The sequence below is a fragment of the Ranitomeya imitator genome, chromosome 2, assembly GCF_032444005.1.
Source record: "Ranitomeya imitator isolate aRanImi1 chromosome 2, aRanImi1.pri, whole genome shotgun sequence".
In the NCBI taxonomy this organism is placed as follows: domain Eukaryota; kingdom Metazoa; phylum Chordata; class Amphibia; order Anura; family Dendrobatidae; genus Ranitomeya; species Ranitomeya imitator.
In genome coordinates this window covers 174,123,599-174,143,608 of record NC_091283.1, presented here as the reverse complement: position 1 = coordinate 174,143,608, position 20,010 = coordinate 174,123,599, and the positions used below count along the sequence as shown (strand labels likewise).

At 45.6% G+C, this 20,010-nt stretch overlaps 1 long non-coding RNA gene across 1 annotated transcript; it reads left to right on the top strand.

The window, feature by feature from the left end:
* The first annotated feature begins 6,688 nt into the window (after window positions 1–6,688).
* On the top strand, window positions 6,689–8,344 carry LOC138662412 (uncharacterized). The gene is made up of 3 exons (XR_011318026.1): window positions 6,689–6,719; window positions 6,814–7,127; window positions 7,788–8,344. It is a non-coding gene; the product is annotated as an uncharacterized lncRNA (long non-coding RNA).
* The last annotated feature ends 11,666 nt before the right edge of the window (window positions 8,345–20,010 follow it).

Here is a 20,010-nt window from a genome sequence, read left to right as displayed (position 1 = left end):
AAATAAAATAAAATAATTTTTTCAGGGAGAATTTAGAAAACAAATAAAACCAAAAATAGGCGTTCTATGGCCCACTGACTGAGAGATGACGCACACAGGAGTCAGGAGTGGCACAAACCCAGAGGCCAATATTTTTCTACCAATGATTGATGTAGTTATTTTCTCTGGTAGATTTTAGAACCCAAATCAAGGAAAAAAAATATAGGCTTTCTATGGACCACAATTGGAGAGAGAGAGAGAGAGAGAGAGAGAGAGAGAGAGAGAGAGAGAGATGGCACACCCAGGAGTCAAGACTGGCACACAAGCAGAAAGGCCAATATTAATCTCCCACTGTTTTTTTGGTTGTTTTTTTTTTTTTTTTTTTTCAGGGAGACTTTAGAAATAAAAATAATAAAAAAAATATGATTTTATCAGGAAGAATTTAGAAACCAAATAAAATAAAATGATTTTTTCAGGGAGAATTTAGAAAACAAATAAAACCAAAAATATGCGTTCTATGGCCCACTGACTGAGAGAGAGAGAGAGATGGAACGCTTAGTACTGGCACACAAGCCCAAAGGGCAATATTAATCTCCCTTTTTTTTTCCAGGGAGAATTTCTGAAACCCAAAAAAAAAATAAAATAGGCTTTCTATGGCCCACTATTTGTGAGAGAGATGGGACGCTCAGGACTGGCACAGATGGCACGCTCAGGACTGGCACAGAAGCCCAGAGGCCAATATTAATCTCCCTTTTTTTCTGGGAGAATTTATAAAACCAAAAAAATATTTAAATAGGCTTTCTATGGCCCACTATTTGTGAGAGAGATGGCACGCTCAGGACTGGCACAGATGGCACGCTCACAACTGGCACAGAAGCCCAGAGGCCAATATTAATCTCCCTTTTTTTCTGGGAGAATTTATAAAACCAAAAAAATATTTAAATAGGCTTTCTATGGCCCACTATTTGTGAGAGAGATGGCACGCTCAGGACTGGCACAGATGGCACGCTCACAACTGGCACACAAGCCCAGAGGCCAATATTAATCTCCCTTTTTTCAGGGAAAATTTATAAAACCAAAAAAAAAATTAAATAGGCTTTCTATGGCCCACTATTTGTGAGAGAGATGGCACGCTCAGGACTGGCACAGATGGCACGCTCACAACTGGCACACAAGCCCAGAGGCCAATATTAATCTCCCTTTTTTCAGGGAAAATTTATAAAACCAAAAAAAAAATTAAATAGGCTTTCTATGGCCCACTATTTGTGAGAGAGATGGGACGCTCAGGACTGGCACAGATGGCACGCTCAGGACTGGCACAGAAGCCCAGAGGCCAATATTAATCTCCCTTTTTTTCAGGGAGAATTTATAAAACCCAAAAAAAAATAAAATAGGCTTTCTATGGCCCACTATTTGTGAGAGAGATGGCACACTCAGGACTGGCACACAAGCCCAAAGGCCAATATTAATCTCCCACTGTATTTTTATCAGGGAGAATTTATACACCCCACAAAAAAAAATACAGAAAAATGAAAAGGCTTTCTATGGCCCACTATGTGAGAGAGATGGCACACACAGGGATGGCACTCTAGCAGAAATGCCAAATTGCCAATCTTAATCTCCCACCAAAAAAAAAAAAAAAAAAAAAAACAGGGAATGTCCTACAATTACTATCTCCCTGCCTGCAGTAATCTCAGCCAGGTATGGCAGGCAGCTACTATCTCCCTGCCTGCAGTAATCTCAGCCAGGTATGGCAGGCAGCAATAAGGAGTGGACTGATGCACAAATGAAATAAAAAGTGTGGACAAACAAAAAAGATAGCTGTGCAGAAAGGAAGGAACAAGAGGATTTGTGCTTTGAAAAAAGCAGTTGGTTTGCACAGCGGCGTACACACAGCAATGCAGCTATCAGGGAGCCTTCTAGGGCAGCCCAATGAGCTACAGCGCTGAGGGGAAAAAAAAAAAAAAAAAAAATTCCACTGTCCCTGCACACCGAGGGTGGTGTTGGACAGTGCAAATCGCTGCAGCACAAGCGGTTTTGTGGTTAATGGACCCTGCCTAACGCTATCCCTGCTTCTGACAAAGCGGCAGCAACCTCTCCCTAAGCTCAGATCAGCAGCAGTAAGATGGCGGTCGGCGGGAACGCCTCTTTATAGCCCCTGTGACGTCGCAGACAGCAAGCCAATCACTGCAATGCCCTTCTCTAAGATGGTGGGGACCAGGACCTATGTCATCACGCTGCCCACACTCTGCGTTTACCTTCATTGGCTGAGAAATGGCGCTTTTCGCGTCATTGAAACGCGACTTTGGCGCGAAAGTCGCGTACCGCATGGCCGACCCCGCACAGGGGTCGGATCGGGTTTCATGAAACCCCGACTTAGCCAAAAGTCGGCGACTTTTGAAAATGTTCGACCCGTTTCGCTCAACCCTAGTCCTTACGTTTCCTTCCCATACTAGTCTGTGTGTAGTATATACATGTATTTTGCTGTATATTTATTCAATAAAGATGGTGCTTATAATGACATTATTTATGCTGCAGATGTGTTTACAATACAATTGTATGGGTTGGATTTGGTTGGTGGCTGTTTCTTGGCGTGTTTGTTTATTAAAATTGCATGCCTGTGAGGTTGTCCCCCGGGGGTTGATTGCTGTGTGTGCATGTTTCTTGTCCATTTTGGGCATTCGGTACGCCTTTCTATTTTTCAGTTTCTTGATTATTTTTTATTTATTTATTTTTTTATATTATTATTTTTTATTTTATTTTTTTTTTATTTTATTATTTTTTTATTTTTTTTTTTGTTATTTTTTATTTATTTATTATTATTTTCTCTTTATTATTATTTTTTCTTTTTTCTTAGTTTCTCTTGGGTTTGTTATTTATTTTTATTATTATTTATTTTTTCTTAGGTTAGCGTTCCGCTGTTTACATCTATAACTAGGGCCTCTGGTACACAATTGCACCTCCATCTAGCTCCTTCTTCTGTATGTATATGTATGTGTATGCATTTGTATGCATATTTATACATGCATATATGGATATTTTGCCTTGGGACTGATCACCCCTTGGCTGGGCACACTTTTGTAGGCTCCCCGGTTCCTGTTTAGGATCTCTACCATCCTTATTATAACATATATTTTCTTAATACCTCTATCCCGTGTCTGTGCATATACATATATTTTTATAACTATGGGCTTTCCTGTTGCCAGGATTCTTTGTTCCAGCTGTTGCTTCACAGCTGGGCTTTTGGTGCTTTTGCGCCTGTGTTTTTGGCTCTCCTTCAGCTTGCTGTGTGGGTGTGGCTTTCATCACTCACTCTGACAGCGGCCGCCTTCTCTTCCCCGCCCGGCTGGACGTGGGACTGGCTCCTTATCTCAGCTAGCTCCGGCTGCATTTTGGCTGGCACTTTCATTTCAGGACTTTCTGCACATTTGCAGCTTCTTTGCTCAGTCACAGGTGGGCCGTTTGTTCTATTTATTGGGATGGTATTTATACAGGGTTTGGGACACATGTTGGTACTTCCCCTGACGAAGCCCTCTCTTGAAGGGCGATACGCGTGGGGCTGCTCTGGTCCCTGTCCTGCTTGCTTGCCTGGCTACCCACGGACTCCGCTCTGGTCACCATTTGGGTAACCCCTTCTTCTAGTGCTCTGAGGTTTTTCCTGGCGGTTCCAGTGCTCTTTTTTTTTTTTTTTTCTCCCACTATTATTTTGGGATCCTGTTGCCTTACTGGCTTAGGGTAGATATTTTTGTCCCATGAGCCGTTCGGGCTAAATGCACTATTTGGTTGTTTACTGGCCACTTAGGATTTTGTATACATCCGCCTGGGTTGGTTAGTTTGTCCTGTGAGCTGGCCACGTATGGTCTGCATCTAGTCTTGCCTGAGGAGGTGGTGATGGCGAACTCAGTCGAGGGGTTCAAGAGAGGCCTGGATGTCTTCCTGGAGCAGAACAATATTGTATCATACAATTATTAGGTTCTGTAGAAGGACGTAGATCTGGGGATTTATTATGATGGAATATAGGCTGAACTGGATGGACAAATGTCTTTTTTCGGCCTTACTAACTATGTTACTATGTTACTATGTTAGTCCTAGGGTACAGGCAGGCTTATAGCATTGGTTATCAGTATGCTTATTATGGGTTATATATATATTATTGTACTCTGTATTTACTGAGTGTTATGGACAGGGCCTTGCCTTTCTGTTTTTAAGTATGTTTTATTATGTTGTGTGTCAATAAAATCTTGTGTTTTTTCCTACATTATGTTTTCATTTTTTTATACGTGGTGTGCATAACTGGAGTGATACTTTTCTTTCTGCTGGTTATATTTGGTCGTTTTGTCACTCGCTTGCACCCCGTATTTATGGATATATTTTTTTATATTAGGGCGCACTACCAACATATAAACCTATTTCATTGCTTATTCCAAAAAGTGTCTTTTCCCACTGTTTTGGTTGGATTTTTCATACTGGGCTGCACACGTCCTATTTGGGACTAATTGATAGTATTGCTCTGGAACACTGACTACTGAGTGGGTGTTCTGTTATTATTGCTTCTTTACTTTACGGCTGTTCTTTGTGACACCACTTGCTGGGTGGGTATTGCTGCATTATTTTTTCTGTTTTTTTTTTTTGTTTTTTTGTTTTTACGTTTTTCCATATATCTCTTCTTTTTACAGTCTACATTTTGGATTTTCTACCTGCTGGATATGGATTGGGACTCCCGTGAGGAAGCCTGGCAGGCTCAATCGGCCAACATCTTTATGCCTGGGGATGCTCCGGTACCGGATTCTGATTTCTCTAAACTGTCCACAGATTTAACATCAGCCCATAGGTTGGGGATTAGACTATGGTGGAACATCCGTAGTCTAGAAGAATACCTTAGGTTGAATATTGTCCCTCGGGGCCTTAGGGTTCCCATTTATCCAGCGTGGGAACCTTCATCTGCATTTCGGACCACATGGGAACAGGGCCTATTGAAATGCTCTAGCATCATCATGAACATGCTGCTGGAACATGACAGGGAGTTATTTAATACTAAGATCAGGGTTAAGGATCTGGAGGGTCAACTCCTTAAATTTGATGATGCTAAACAAGTCCAACCTTTCAGGGCTAGGCTCAAGGAAAATTTAGATAAATATGAAAGGGATATTGTCAACAAAAAGAAATCTAAGTTTTCCAGGGACCGCTCCGATTTTGAGTCGGCCAGGGCATTCCAATGGCGGCACCAGGGCAACCAGAGACGGGCGCCTCCAGTTCAGAGGACCAGGATCCAAGCACAGGAGTCTACTAGAGGTGCAGACTTCACCTCAGAGAGTGATTTTTTTTTTATCTTCGGCGGAAAGCGAGGTAGACGTCGGATCAGAAGGGGCCGTAAGCGCCGTCCCAATGTCACCACGAATAACGAGATTTGGGGGACGACGACCACAGGTCCAGAAACCACACAGGAACCGTCGCAGATACTAATGGGTCCCTCTTCCGGGGCTGTCTTGGGACCAATGGTGGCATCGGATAATTTGTTGCAGGTCATTAACCTTTCTGATCATGTTCTTTCCGCTACAGAACTGAGAGTTCTTCAGAGGGGTTTGACTTTCTCCCCTTCACAAACCGCGGATAAGTTCACTTTAGTTAAGGACTTGTATCTGTTTTGCAGGCACCTGGTTCTTCGAGTCTTACACAACAGGCCCCAGACTATGAGGGATCTCGACCAGACGGACCAGCAGGTTATGCAGGATCTTTTACGACTACTCCAGGAGAACGAGTCGGGTGGAGGTAGGAATCGGTTTCCATACCGCAACAGGTCCATCGTGGCACCCCCTTTTTCTCTAGTACCATCTGTCAGGGTTTTCTTCGAATTAACTAAAAAAGACATCATGTCCATGCCCTTAAGACCATTGCTTCCTTCCAATTTGAGTAGGGAGGAAAAACGGGCTTTGTCTGACCTCAAGAACAATGATTTGTTCTTGATTAAAGAAGCGGACAAGGGGGGCAACGTGGTCCTTTGGCCACATACCCTCTACTTGGAGGAAGCCAACCGGCAACTAGGGAATCAGAGGTTTTACAAAAAGCTTCCATCAGATCCCTCGGCTGTGTTTGGTGCTCGCCTTAGAGCCCTTCTGGAGCGTGCCAGAGACCTTGGTATCATCAATCACCAAGAATTCCAGTTCTTGTGGGTTGAATGCCCCATTATGGCTACATTTTATATGTTGCCCAAGGTCCATAAGGACATCCGCAGGCCACCGGGCCGGCCGATTGTGGCCAGCATCGGCAGCCTGTGTGAGAAGGCCTGTATCTATGTGGACCACTTCCTGCAACCACTAGTTAAGAACTTACCATCCTTTGTGAAGGACTCGGCACACTTTATTAATATCTGTCGCTCTTTGAAGCTTCCGCCAGGGGCTATTTTGGTGACATGTGATGTCGAGTCACTTTACTCCAACATTAGTCACGAGGATGGTATAACGGCGGTTCTATATTTTCTGGATTTGGTGGTACACTCGGACCGCATGCATGACTCTCTGGTGGTGGACCTTCTAGACTTCATCCTGAGGCATAATTACTTTCTGTTCGACAGGACATACTACCTTCAAACGTCAGGTGTGGCCATGGGTGCCAGATGTGCGCCAGCCCTGGCAAACCTATTCTTGGGATGGTGGGAGGCCACGGTCATCTACCCGTCATCGACTTTCAGGAGTAGGATTGCCCATTTGTCACGATATATCGATGACGTTTTCTTCATCTGGGTAGGCACCATGGAGGAATGTAGGAGTTATATTGAGTCCTTGAATATGAATACACATAACATTCTATTGACTTACTCTATGTCATCCTCCATAGCCACGTATCTTGACCTACAGATTAGGATTGAAGAAGATGGCTCCATCTCCACCAAGCTGTTTCGGAAGCCGACGGCCACAAACAGTCTTTTAGACTACAGAAGCTTCCATCCACAGCACACCAGGGATGGAGTGCCCGTTGGGCAATTCCTGAGAGTGAGAAGGAATTGCACGTCCGATGTGGACTTTCGAGCGGAAGCACTAAGGCTCACGGATCGTTTTAAGGAAAGGCACTACCCGCACAGAAGTATCTCTACTGCTTTCCAACGAGCAAGACTCCATACTCAGGATTCCCTATTGCTTGCATCTAACAAGGTACGTGATGATAAACCTAGGTTTATCACGGGCTATAATAATAACTGGGGTGGCCTTAAGGCGATTTTGCGCAGGCATTGGGACATTCTGACGACGGACCTTCAAACTGCTGATGTGGTCAGTGCACAACCCCTATTGGTAGCTAGAAGGGCCCCTAATTTTAGGGATATACTATCTAGGAGCCACTATAGGAGACGGACTGTGAGTATCAATCGGGGCATTAAACTCCGAGGTTCGTTTGCCTGTGGTGGTTGCAGCATTTGCCCGCATATGGGGACCACAAGAGACTTTTTTGTTCATCCCCAGAATGGTAGTCGGCACAGACTTCTTTCATACATAAACTGTAGGACTACGTGCGTTATCTACGCCCTTATTTGCCCGTGTCAGCTTATATATGTGGGTCAAACGTCGCAGGAATTGCGACGGAGAGTGCAGAAGCACTTCTCCACCATTAATCTGGCTTCCAATGATGCATCCAAGGGTAAAGTTCTCACCCCTGTGGCGGCCCACTTTCTTGCTCATCATGCGGGCAGGGTTACCAATACCAAGGTGGTTGGCCTGGAGCATGTCCTTGTCTCTAATAGGGGGGCCCACTCAAGCCATCCCTGTTACGCCGTGAATCCCGTTGGATTTTCAATCTGTCTTCTGTTACCCCAACAGGTCTCAATGAAGAACTCCTTTTTACGGGCTTCCTGGGATGAGATCTGTCTGGTTGGTTATCTCATGGTTTGGTGCCTCTTTGGACTGGATGGGTCTGGATTCCTCTTCCTTCTCTAGAGTCGTCCCGGATGGACCTCGTGTATACTCCGCCTATTGGGAATCACTTTTTCCTCCAATCTAAAGTGGACTCTCTACGTTCTAATTGGACTTTTTTGAGGATTCATCTATATTACGATCGGCGCCTTACTGTGTCTGCGGTTGGATTTGTATAGCAACATGATGGCCTTTATTTATTTGCACTGCACTTTACATCTGCTGATGGAGTGGGCTACTCTAGTGGTAGTTCATTGGGTTTTTATTTACACCCTTCGGTGTTCTTATTAAAATATATGTACTAGATGGTATCAGGATAGGGTTTAGCCTCCATTTGCTGCACTACATACTGTGTACAGGTATTTTTGGCTCATGGGGCATCAGGACATGATGCATGTTTGACACATTATATAGGGATTCCTCTGGCTCATGGGACATCCAGGTAGTTCTTCACTTATGCTGGCTTTCATCTTGTTAGCCGGTTTGAGCATATGGTTGGGGCTGATCAGCTACTTTTGGCTGTTCTTTTCTCTTCCCTAGCCCATTGGGCATAGTTCCTGCCCCTACTCTCTTTTGGGGTTGTCCTTTATGCATAAGATAGATTTCGGTGTATTCTACCGGTACATTTGATTCCTCTGTTTTGGCATGGCTGTTATTATCTTTTCAGTCATCCTTACGTTTCCTTCCCATACTAGTCTGTGTGTAGTATATACATGTATTTTGCTGTATATTTATTCAATAAAGATGGTGCTTATAATGACATTATTTATGCTGCAGATGTGTTTACAATACAATTGTATGGGTTGGATTTGGTTGGTGGCTGTTTCTTGGCGTGTTTGTTTATTAAAATTGCATGCCTGTGAGGTTGTCCCCCGGGGGTTGATTGCTGTGTGTGCATGTTTCTTGTCCATTTTGGGCATTCGGTACGCCTTTCTATTTTTCAGTTTCTTGATTATTTTTTATTTATTTATTTTTTTATATTATTATTTTTTATTTTATTTTTTTTTTATTTTATTATTATTTTTTTTATTTTTTTTATTTATTATTATTTTCTCTTTATTATTATTTTTTCTTTTTTCTTAGTTTCTCTTGGGTTTGTTATTTATTTTTATTATTATTTATTTTTTCTTAGGTTAGCGTTCCGCTGTTTACATCTATAACTAGGGCCTCTGGTACACAATTGCACCTCCATCTAGCTCCTTCTTCTGTATGTATATGTATGTGTATGCATTTGTATGCATATTTATACATGCATATATGGATATTTTGCCTTGGGACTGATCACCCCTTGGCTGGGCACACTTTTGTAGGCTCCCCGGTTCCTGTTTAGGATCTCTACCATCCTTATTATAACATATATTTTCTTAATACCTCTATCCCGTGTCTGTGCATATACATATATTTTTATAACTATGGGCTTTCCTGTTGCCAGGATTCTTTGTTCCAGCTGTTACTTCACAGCTGGGCTTTTGGTGCTTTTGCGCCTGTGTTTTTGGCTCTCCTTCAGCTTGCTGTGTGGGTGTGGCTTTCATCGCTCACTCTGACAGCGGCCGCCTTCTCTTCCCCGCCCGGCTGGACGTGGGACTGGCTCCTTATCTCAGCTAGCTCCGGCTGCATTTTGGCTGGCACTTTCATTTCAGGACTTTCTGCACATTTGCAGCTTCTTTGCTCAGTCACAGGTGGGCCGTTTGTTCTATTTATTGGGATGGTATTTATACAGGGTTTGGGACACATGTTGGTACTTCCCCTGACGAAGCCCTCTCTTGAAGGGCGATACGCGTGGGGCTGCTCTGGTCCCTGTCCTGCTTGCTTGCCTGGCTACCCACGGACTCCGCTCTGGTCACCATTTGGGTAACCCCTTCTTCTAGTGCTCTGAGGTTTTTCCTGGCGGTTCCAGTGCTCTTTTTTTTTTTTTTTTTTCTCCCACTATTATTTTGGGATCCTGTTGCCTTACTGGCTTAGGGTAGATATTTTTGTCCCATGAGCCGTTCGGGCTAAATGCACTATTTGGGTGTTTACTGGCCACTTAGGATTTTGTATACATCCGCCTGGGTTGGTTAGTTTGTCCTGTGAGCTGGCCACGTATGGTCTGCATCTAGTCCTAGGGTACAGGCAGGCTTATAGCATTGGTTATCAGTATGCTTATTATGGGTTATATATATTATTGTACTCTGTATTTACTGAGTGTTATGGACAGGGCCTTGCCTTTCTGTTTTTAAGTATGTTTTATTATGTTGTGTGTCAATAAAATCTTGTGTTTTTTCCTACATTATGTTTTCATTTTTTATACGTGGTGTGCATAACTGGAGTGATACTTTTCTTTCTGCTGGTTGTAATTTTCATCTTTACTCACAGTCATTATATGTGGGGGGCTGCCTTTTCCTTTGGGGAATTTCTCTGAGGCAAGGTAGGCTTATTTTTCTATCTCTAGGGCTAGCTAGTTTCTTAGGCTGTGTCGAGTTGCATAGGGAGCGTTAGGAGCAATCCACGGCTATTTCTAGTGTGTGTGATAGGATTAGGGATTGCGGTCAGCAGAGTTCCCACGTCTCAGAGCTCGTCCTATATTATTAGTAACTATCAGGTCATTCCGTGTGCTCTTAACCACCAGGTCCATTATTGTCCTTACCACCAGGTCATAACAGTACAGGTGGCCCAAAGTACTAATGCTACTCAATAGAGGGATAAGAGAAGTTCTGAGACCATTTTTTTTTCTTTGCAGTGTGTTTTGTCTCTCTTTTCCCCTTTACCTCTGGGTGGTTCAGGATACAGGTGTAGATATGGACATTCAAGGTCTGTCCTCTTGTATGGATAATCTCACTGCAAGGGTACAATACATTCAAGATTTTGTGGTTCAGAATCCGATGTTAGAGCCTAGGATTCCAATTCCTGATTTGTTTTTTGGGATAGATCTAAGTTTCTGAATTTCAAAAATAATTGTAAATTGTTTCTTGCTTTGAAATCTCGCACCTCAGGTGACCCTGTTCAACAAGTGAAAATCATTATTTCTTTGTTACGTGGCGACCCTTAAGACTGGGCATTTTCCCTTGCGCCAGGAGATCCGGCATTGCGTGATGTTGATGCGTTTTTTGGATCAGGCAGAGAAAATCTTGCTGGCTCTGTGTCAGGGTCAGGATGAGGTAGAAATATATTGTCAGAAGTTTAGGAAGTGGTCTGTACTCACTCAGTGGAATGAATGTGCCCTGGCAGCAATTTTCAGAAAGGGTCTCTCTGAAGCCCTTAAGGATGTCATGGTGGGATTTCCCATGCCTGCTGGTCTGAATGAGTCTATGTCTTGGCCATTCAGATCGATCGACGCTTGCGTGAGCGTAAAGCTGTGCACCATTTGGCGGTAGTATCTGAGCATAGACCTGAGCCTATGCAATGTGATAGGACTTTGACCAGAGCTGAACGGCAAGAACACAGATGTCGGAATGGGCTGTGTTTTTACTGTGGTGATTCCACTCATGCTATCTCCGATTGTCCTAAGCGCAGTAAGCATTTCGCTAGGTCTGCTACCATTGGTACGGTACAGTCGAAATTCCTTTTGTCCGTTACTCTGATTTGCTCTTTGTCATCCTATTCTGTTATGGCATTTGTGGATTCAGGCGCTGCCCTGAATTTGATGGACTTCGAGTTTGCTAGGCGCTGTGGTTTTTTCTTGGAGCCCTTGCAGTATCCTATTCCATTGAGAGGAATTGATGCTACGCCTTTGGCCAAGAATAAGCCTCAGTACTGGACCCAATTGACCATGTGCATGGCTCCTGCACATCAGGAGGATATTCGCTTTTTGGTGTTGCATAATTTGCATGATGTGGTCGTTTTGGGGTTGCCATGGCTACAGGTCCATAATCCAGTATTGGATTGGAAATCTATGTCTGTGTCCAGCTGGGGTTGTCAGGGGGTACATGGTGATGTTCCATTTTTGTCTATTTCCTCATCCACCCCTTCTGAAGTCCCGGAGTTTTTGTTGGATTACCGGGATGTATTTGATGAGCCCAAATCCAGTGCCCTACCTCCTCATAGGGATTGCGATTGTGCTATCAATTTGATTCCTGGTAGTAAGTTTCCTAAGGGCCGACTGTTCAATTTATCTGTGCCAGAGCACGCCGCTATGCGGAGTTATGTAAAGGAATTCTTGGAGAAGGGTCATATTCGCCCGTCGTCGTCACTAGGGTTGAGCGAAACGGGTCGTTCATTTTCAAAAGTCGCCGACTTTTGGCAAAGTCGGGTTTCATGAAACCCGATCCGACCCCTGTGCGGGGTCGGCCATGCGGTACGCGACTTTCGCGCCAAAGTCGCGTTTCAATGACGCGAAAAGCGCCATTTCTCAGCCAATGAAGGTAAACGCAGAGTGTGGGCAGCGTGATGACATAGGTCCTGGTCCCCACCATCTTAGAGAAGGGCATTGCAGTGATTGGCTTGCTGTCTGCGGCGTCACAGGGGCTATAAAGGGGCGTTCCCGCCGACCGCCATGTTACTGCTGCTGATCTGAGCTTAGGGAGAGGTTGCTGCCGCTTCGTCAGAAGCAGGGATAGCGTTAGGCAGGGTCCATTAACCACCAAACCGCTTGTGCTGTAGCGATTTGCACTGTCCAACACCACCTTCGGTGTGCAGGGACAGTGGAAGCTACATTTTTTTTTTTTTTTTCCTCAGCGTTGTAGCTCATTGGGCTGCCCTAGAAGGCTCCCTGATAGCTGCATTGCTGTGTGTACGCCGCTGTGCAAACCAACTGCTTTTTTCAAAGCACAAATCCTCTTGTTCCTTCCTTTCTGCACAGCTATCTTGTTTGTTTGTCCACACTTTTTATTTAATTTGTGCATCAGTCCACTCCTTATTGCTGCCTGCCATACCTGGCTGAGATTACTGCAGGGAGATAGTAATTGTAGGACAGTTCCCTTTTTTTTTTTTTTTTTGTGGGAGATTAAGATTGGCATTTCTGCTAGAGTGCCATCCCTGTCTGTGCCATCTCTCACTCAGTGGGCCATAGAAAGCCTATTTATTTTTTTGCTTGATTTGGGTTCTAAAATCTACCTGAAAAAATCACTACATCAATCAGGGGGAGAAAAATATTGGCCTCAGGGCTTGTGTGCCACTCCTGACTCCTGTGTGTGCCATCTCTCAGTCAGTGGGCCATAGAAAGCCTATTTTTTTTTTTTTGCTTTATTTGGGTTCTAAATTCTACCTGAAAAAATCAATCAATCAATCAGTGGGAGATTAATATTGGCCTTTGGGCTTGTGTGCCAGTCCTAAGCGTGCCATCTCTCTCTCTCAGATAGTGGGCCATAGAAAGCCTATTTATTATTTTTTTTATTGGGTTTATAAATTTTCCCTGAAAAAAAAAGTGGGAGATTAATATTGGCCTCTGGGCTTGTGTGCCAGTCCTGAGCGTGCCATCTCTCTCACAAATAGTGGGCCATAGAAAGCCTATTATTTTTTTGGTTGATTTGGGTTCTAAATTCTACCTGAAAAAATCACTACATCAATCATTGGGAGAACAATATTGGCCTCTGGGCTTGTGTGCCACTCCTGACTCCTGTGTGCGTCATCTCTCACTCAGTGGGCCATAGAAAGCCTATTATTTTTTTGGTTGATTTGGTTTCTAAATTCTTCCTGAAAAAAATCATTTTTTTTAATTTTTTTTTTCTAAAGTCTCCCTGAAAAAAAAAAAAAAATCAAATCAGTGGGAGATTAATATTGCTCTTTCTGCTTGTGTGCCAGTCTTGACTCCTGGGTGTGCCATCTCTCTCTCTCTCTCTCTCCAATTGTGGGCCATAGAAAGCCTATTATTTTTTGTGCTTGATTTGGGTTCCAAAATCTACCTGAAAAAATCACTACATCAATCAGTGGGAGATAAATATTTACATTTGTGCTTCAGTGACAGTCCTGCGTGTGTGGCATCTCTCTCATTTGTTGCCACCAACAACAGAGTGTGTAACATTGTGCCTGATTTTCGTTGTGGTCTCACTCACCTGTAAAGGGGTAGCTAAATCATACTGAAGTTATAGCTCACCGTGTAAGTTGTGTGACAGCAACAAATACCGTTAGTTTGGTTACGTTTTTAAAACAATGAGGAAGTCTGGTGGAAGAGGTCGTGGCCGGGGGCGTTCATTGTCAGCTGGTAATGAGGGTAGTGGTAGTGGTGAAGCATCAGGTGGTCGTGGGAAAAAAAATATTGCACCTAAGTCTGGAGCTGTGGAGCCAGGTTCGTCGTCTGGCTACACAAGGCCTCGAACGCTCCCTTTTCTGGGAGTAGGAAAACCGCTTTTAAAGCCGGAGCAGCAAGAGCAAGTTTTGGCTTATCTTGCTGACTCAGCCTCTAGCTCTTTTGCCTCCTCTCGTGAAACTGGTAAATGTAAAAGCAGCGCGTCGTTAGTGGATGTTCATGGTCAGGGACAAGTCGCTTCCTTGTCCTCTTCAGCAAAAACAACAACAGAGAAGAATGCAGTAGGCGACACAACGGGTTACTCCATGGAGCTCTTTACACATACCGTCCCTGGCTTAGAAAGTGAAGCAGTTAACAGTCCATGCCCATTACAAGTTGAATCTGACATGGAGTGCACTGATGCACAGTTACAGCCAGACTACTATGCTGGTCCTTTGACTCAGACCACAACATTGCCCTCGCAGGGTAATGATCAAGAATCAGACCCTGATGAGACTATGTTGCCCCATCACGAACGCTATACCACCGACCGACACGGTGACACAGACGAAGTTGCACACGAGCTACAAGAAGAGGTAATAGATGACCCAGTTCTTGACCCCGATTGGCAGCCTCTGGGGGAACAGGGTGCAGGCGGCAGCAGTTCTGAAGCGGAGGAGGAGGGGCCGCAGCAGGCATCAACATCGCAACAGGTTCCATCTGCCGGGCCCGTATCTTGCCCAAAACGCGTGGCAAAGCCAAAACCTGTTGGAGGACAGCGTGGCCATCCGGTTAAAGCTCAGTCTGCAATGCCTGAAAAGGTATCCGATGCTAGAAAGAGTGCAGTCTGGCATTTTTTTAAACAACATCCAATTGATCAGCGCAAAGTCATCTGTCAAAAATGTTCAACTACCTTAAGCAGAGGGCAGAATCTGAAAAGTCTCAATACAAGTTGCATGCATAGACATTTAACCACCATGCATTTGCAAGCTTGGACTAACTACCAAACGTCCCTTAAGGTTGTAGCACCCTCGGCCAATGAAGCTAGTCATCAACGCAACATCCCTTCCGGCATTGTAGGGCCACCATTTTCCGCACCACCTGCAGTATCTGTGCAGGTTTCTTTGCCAGGCCAAAGCAGTCAGGGTCAGGGAATCACCAGTTTCGTAGTAGGAAACACTGCATCTAGGGCACCGGCGGCAACAATACCATCTCCCACCGTCTCTCAGTCTGCCATGTCCACCGGCACCCCCGCTAGTTCCACGATCTCCAGCTCTCCAGTCCAGCTCACCCTACATGAGACTATGGTTAGAAAAAGGAAGTACTTAGCCTCGCATCCGCGTACACAGGGTTTGAACGCCCACATAGCTAGACTAATCTCGTTAGAGATGATGCCCTACCGGTTAGTTGAAAGCGAAGCTTTCAATGCCCTGATGGACTACGCTGTACCACGCTACGAGCTACCCAGTCGACACTTTTTTTTCCAGAAAAGCCATCCCAGCCCTCCACCAGCATGTTAAAGAGCGCATCGTCCATGCACTCAGGCAATCTGTGAGCACAAAGGTGCACCTGACAACAGATGCATGGACCAGTAGGCACGGCCAGGGATGTTACGTGTCCATCACAGCACACTGGGTGAATGTTGTGGATGCAGGGTCCACAGGGGACAGCAAGTTTGGGACAGTTCTGCCTAGCCCACGGTCTAGGAAACAGTTGGCTGTAGCCGTTTGCACCCCCTCCTCCTCCTCCTCGTCCTCCTGCAGAAGCGAGAGCTCGTCCACAGACCGCAGTCGCACAACTACTCCATCCGCAGCTGCCACTGTTGCACACCAGGTCTCCCATTATGGGGCAGCTACTGGCAAACGTCAGCAGGCTGTATTGGCTATGAAGTGTTTGGCCGACAACAGACACACCGCGGAAGTTCTGTCCGAGTTCTTGCAGAAAGAAACGCAGTCGTGGCTGGGCACTGTAGATCTTGAGGCAGGCAAGGTAGTGAGTGATAACGGAAGGAATTTCATGGCTGCCATCTCCCTTTCCCAACTGAAACACATTCCTTGCCTGGCTCACACCTTAAACCTGGTGGTGCAGTGCTTCCTGAAAAGTTATCCGGGGTTATCCGACCTGCTCCTCAAAGTGCGTGGACTTTGCTCACATATCCGCCGTTCGCCCGTACACTCCAGCCGTATGCAGACCTATCAGCGTTCTTTGAACCTTCCCCAGCATCGCCTAATCATAGACGTTGCAACAAGGTGGAACTCAACACTGCACATGCTTCAGAGACTGTGCGAACAGAGGCGGGCTGTTATGTTTTTGTGGGAGGATACACATACACGGGCAGGCAGTAGGATGGCAGACATGGAGTTGTCAGGTGTGCAGTGGTCGAAGATTCAAGACATGTGTCAAGTCCTTCAGTGTTTTGAGGAATGCACACGGCTGGTTAGTGCAGACAACGCCATAATAAGCATGAGCATCCCCCTAATGCGTCTGCTGATGCAAAGTTTGACGCACATAAAGGATCAGGCGTCTGCAGCTGAGGAAGAGGATAGCCTTGATGACAGTCAGCCATTGTCTGGCCAGGGCAGTGTACAGGACGAGGTAGCGGGCAAAGAGGAGGAGGAGGACGAGGAGGATGATGGGGATGATTATATTTTTAATGAGGAAGCTTTTCCGGGGCCACTGGAAATTGTTGGCGCGGCAATGCCAGGTTCTGGTTTTTTGAGGGACACAAGCGACGTGGATTTGCCTGAAACTGCCCCTCAACCAAGCACAACCGCAGATTTGAGAACTGGAACTTTGGCCCACATGGTGGATTATGCCTTACGTATCCTCAAAAGGGACACACGCATTACTAAAATGATGAACGATGACGATTACTGGTTGGCCTGCCTCCTTGATCCTCGCTATAAAGGCAAATTGCAAAATATAATGCCACATGAGATCTTGGAACTAATATTAGCAACCAAACAATCAACTCTTGTTGACCGTTTGCTTCTAGCATTCCCTGCACACAGCGTCCGTGATCAATCTCACACGAGCTGCAGGAGCCAGCAGACCAGAGGTGTTAGAGGGGCAGAAATCAGAAGTGGCGTTGGCCAGAGGGGTTTTCTGACCAGGTTGTGGAGTGATTTTGCTATGACCGCAGACAGGACAGGTACTGCAGCATCAATTCAAAGTGACAGGAGACAACATTTGTCCAGTATGGTTACAAACTATTTTTCATCCCTTATCGACTTTCTCCCTCAACCGTCATTCCCATTTGATTACTGGGCATCCAAATTAGACACCTGGCCAGAATTGGCAGAATATGCATTGCAGGAGCTTGCTTGCCCGGCAGCTAGTGTCCTATCAGAAAGAGTATTCAGTGCTGCAGGTTCAATACTAACAGAAAAAAGGACTCGTCTGGCTACCCAAAATGTAGATGATCTAACCTTCATTAAAATGAACCACAACTGGATTTCGAAATCTTTTGGCCCACCTTGCCCGGCTGACACCTAGCTTTCCTATGAAAAGGTCTTGCCTGTGGACTATTCTGAATGACTTTTCCAATCTCGTAATTTTCTGCACCTGATTGTCCAGCATACGACATGTTTACACCTCACTAAATGGCCAAACTCCCCACACGGGGCCGTGGTATCGCCACTTGGCGCCAGCACCCGTGAGAGTGCTGTTTGTCTGAAGAGGTGGGTGTGCCCGCTTTTGGTCGACGGCACTGCCACTGGGTCCCTCATAGTACAATAAAGTGTCTCTGGCGGTGGTGGTGCGCACCCAACGTCAGACACACCGTTGTAATATAAAGGGCCCTGGGCCTGTACCGCCGGCCACAAGACAGTTCCCCCCCCAGCTCAAACAGTGCTCTACCACTTGCAAAATTATCTCTCACAGCTCCACCAATGTTTAGTCTATGCGCTGACATCCTTCAATGCCTGGCACTGACAATACCATTGTATTGACATTTTTGTTATGTTAGGCCTTCGAAGCCTGTCTGCGGTCCCTCCTTCCACTAGGCCTCCACTGACCATTGTACTGCTGCCCGTGTACCCCTGGAACCAATTTTAAATTGCCAACAGCCCTATTTTTTTATGTTAGGCCTTCGAAGCCTGTCTGCGGTCCCTCATTCCACTAGGCCTCCACTGACCATTGTACTGCTGCCCTTGTACCACTGGAACCAATTTTAAATTGCCAACAGCCCTATTTTTTTATGTTAGGCCTTCGAAGCCTGTCTGCGGTCCCTCCTTCCACTAGGCCTCCACTGACCACACCACTGCTGCCCGTGTACCCACGGAACCAATTTAAAATTGCCTACAGCCATCTGTTATTATGTTAGGCCTTCGATGCCTGTCTGCGGTCCCTCCTTCCACTAGGCCTCCACTGACCACACTACTGCTGCCCGTGTACCCCTGGAACCAATTTAAAATTGCCTACAGCCAGCCCAATTTTTTTAATTTAGGCCTTCGATGCCTGTCTGCGGTCCGTTCTTTCTACTACTACTACACTGACCAGGCCACTGCTGCCCGTGTTCCCCTGGAACCAATTTAAAATTGCCAACAGCCATGTGTTATTATGTTAGGCCTTCGATGCCTGTCTGCGGTCACTCCTTCCACTAGGCCTCCACTGACCACACCACTGCTGCCCGTGTACCCCTGGAACCAATTTAAAATTGCCTACAGCCATCTGTTATTATGTTAGGCCTTCGATGCCTGTCTGCGGTCCTTCCTTCCAATAGTTCTCCACTGACCAGACCAATGCTGGCCGTGTACCCCTGGAACCCAGCTGAAAGTGCATGTAGCCTCCTTTTTTTCTTTGTTTTATATTTAGAAAGCCCAAATGAACTACGCTGTGCAACGGTTCAAGCTACCCAGTCGACATTTCTTTTGCGAAAAAAGCCATCCCAGCCCTCCACCGGCATGAAAAAGTCTGCATTGTCATAGCACTCAGGCAATCAAACAGTACAAAGGTGCACCTGACAAGAGACGCATGGACCAGTAGGCATGTCCACAAAAAGTTACGTGTCCATTACGGCGCACTGGGTTAATGTGTTGGATGCATGGTCCACAGGGGACAGCCTACAAAGTCTGTCTGCAGTCCCTAATTCCAATTTTCCTCCGCTGACCACACCACTGCTGCCCGTGTACCCCTGGAACCAATTTTACAGTGTCTACAGCCTAATTTTGTTATGTTAGGCCTACTACGCCTGTCTGCGGTCCCTCCTTCCAATACTCGTCCACTGACCACACCACTGCTGCCCGTGGACCCCTGGAACCTATTTTTAATTGCATAGAGCATCCTTTTTTTAATAGTAGGCGTACAAAGTCTGTCTGCGGTCCACTATTGAAATTGTCCTCCACTGCCCAGAGCACTGCTGCTTGTGTACCCCTGTAACTTTTTTAAGCTGCAGTGAGCCACATTTTTGGTTTAAGTCCTACTACCTGTGTCTGTCTGCGCCACTCAATTCAGCTGTGTTCCCTTGAAAAAAGCTGAGCGTCAATAGTCTTGTTTTCAGCCTCAAGGAATTTTAAAACTGCATTGGGGGTACAACTTTGGTAGGGCCTACTAACGGTGTCTGCCTCCCCAAGGTGTGCCCCAGGTTTCCTCGCCACTGCTTCTATCTTAATGCTCTCGTTTAGTAGTTGTTGGAAACTACACTGCATTAGGCCTACAAATTGGGTATGGGGTGTAGAGAGATGGTGTGTTCCACTCCAAGGTGTTCCCCAGGTTTCCTCTCCATTGCTTCGATCTTCATGCTCTCGTTTAGTAGTTGTTGGAAACTACACTGCATTAGGCCTACAAATTGGGTATGGGGTGTAGAGAGATGGTGTGTTCCACTCCAAGGTGTTCTCCAGGTTGCCTTTCCTGAGCTTCGATCTTCCGGCTCTCGTTTAGTAGTTGTTGGAAACTACACTGCATTAGGCCTACAAATTGGGTATGGGGTGTAGAGAGATGGTGTGTTCCACTCCAAGGTGTTCCCCAGGTTTCCTCTCCATTGCTTCG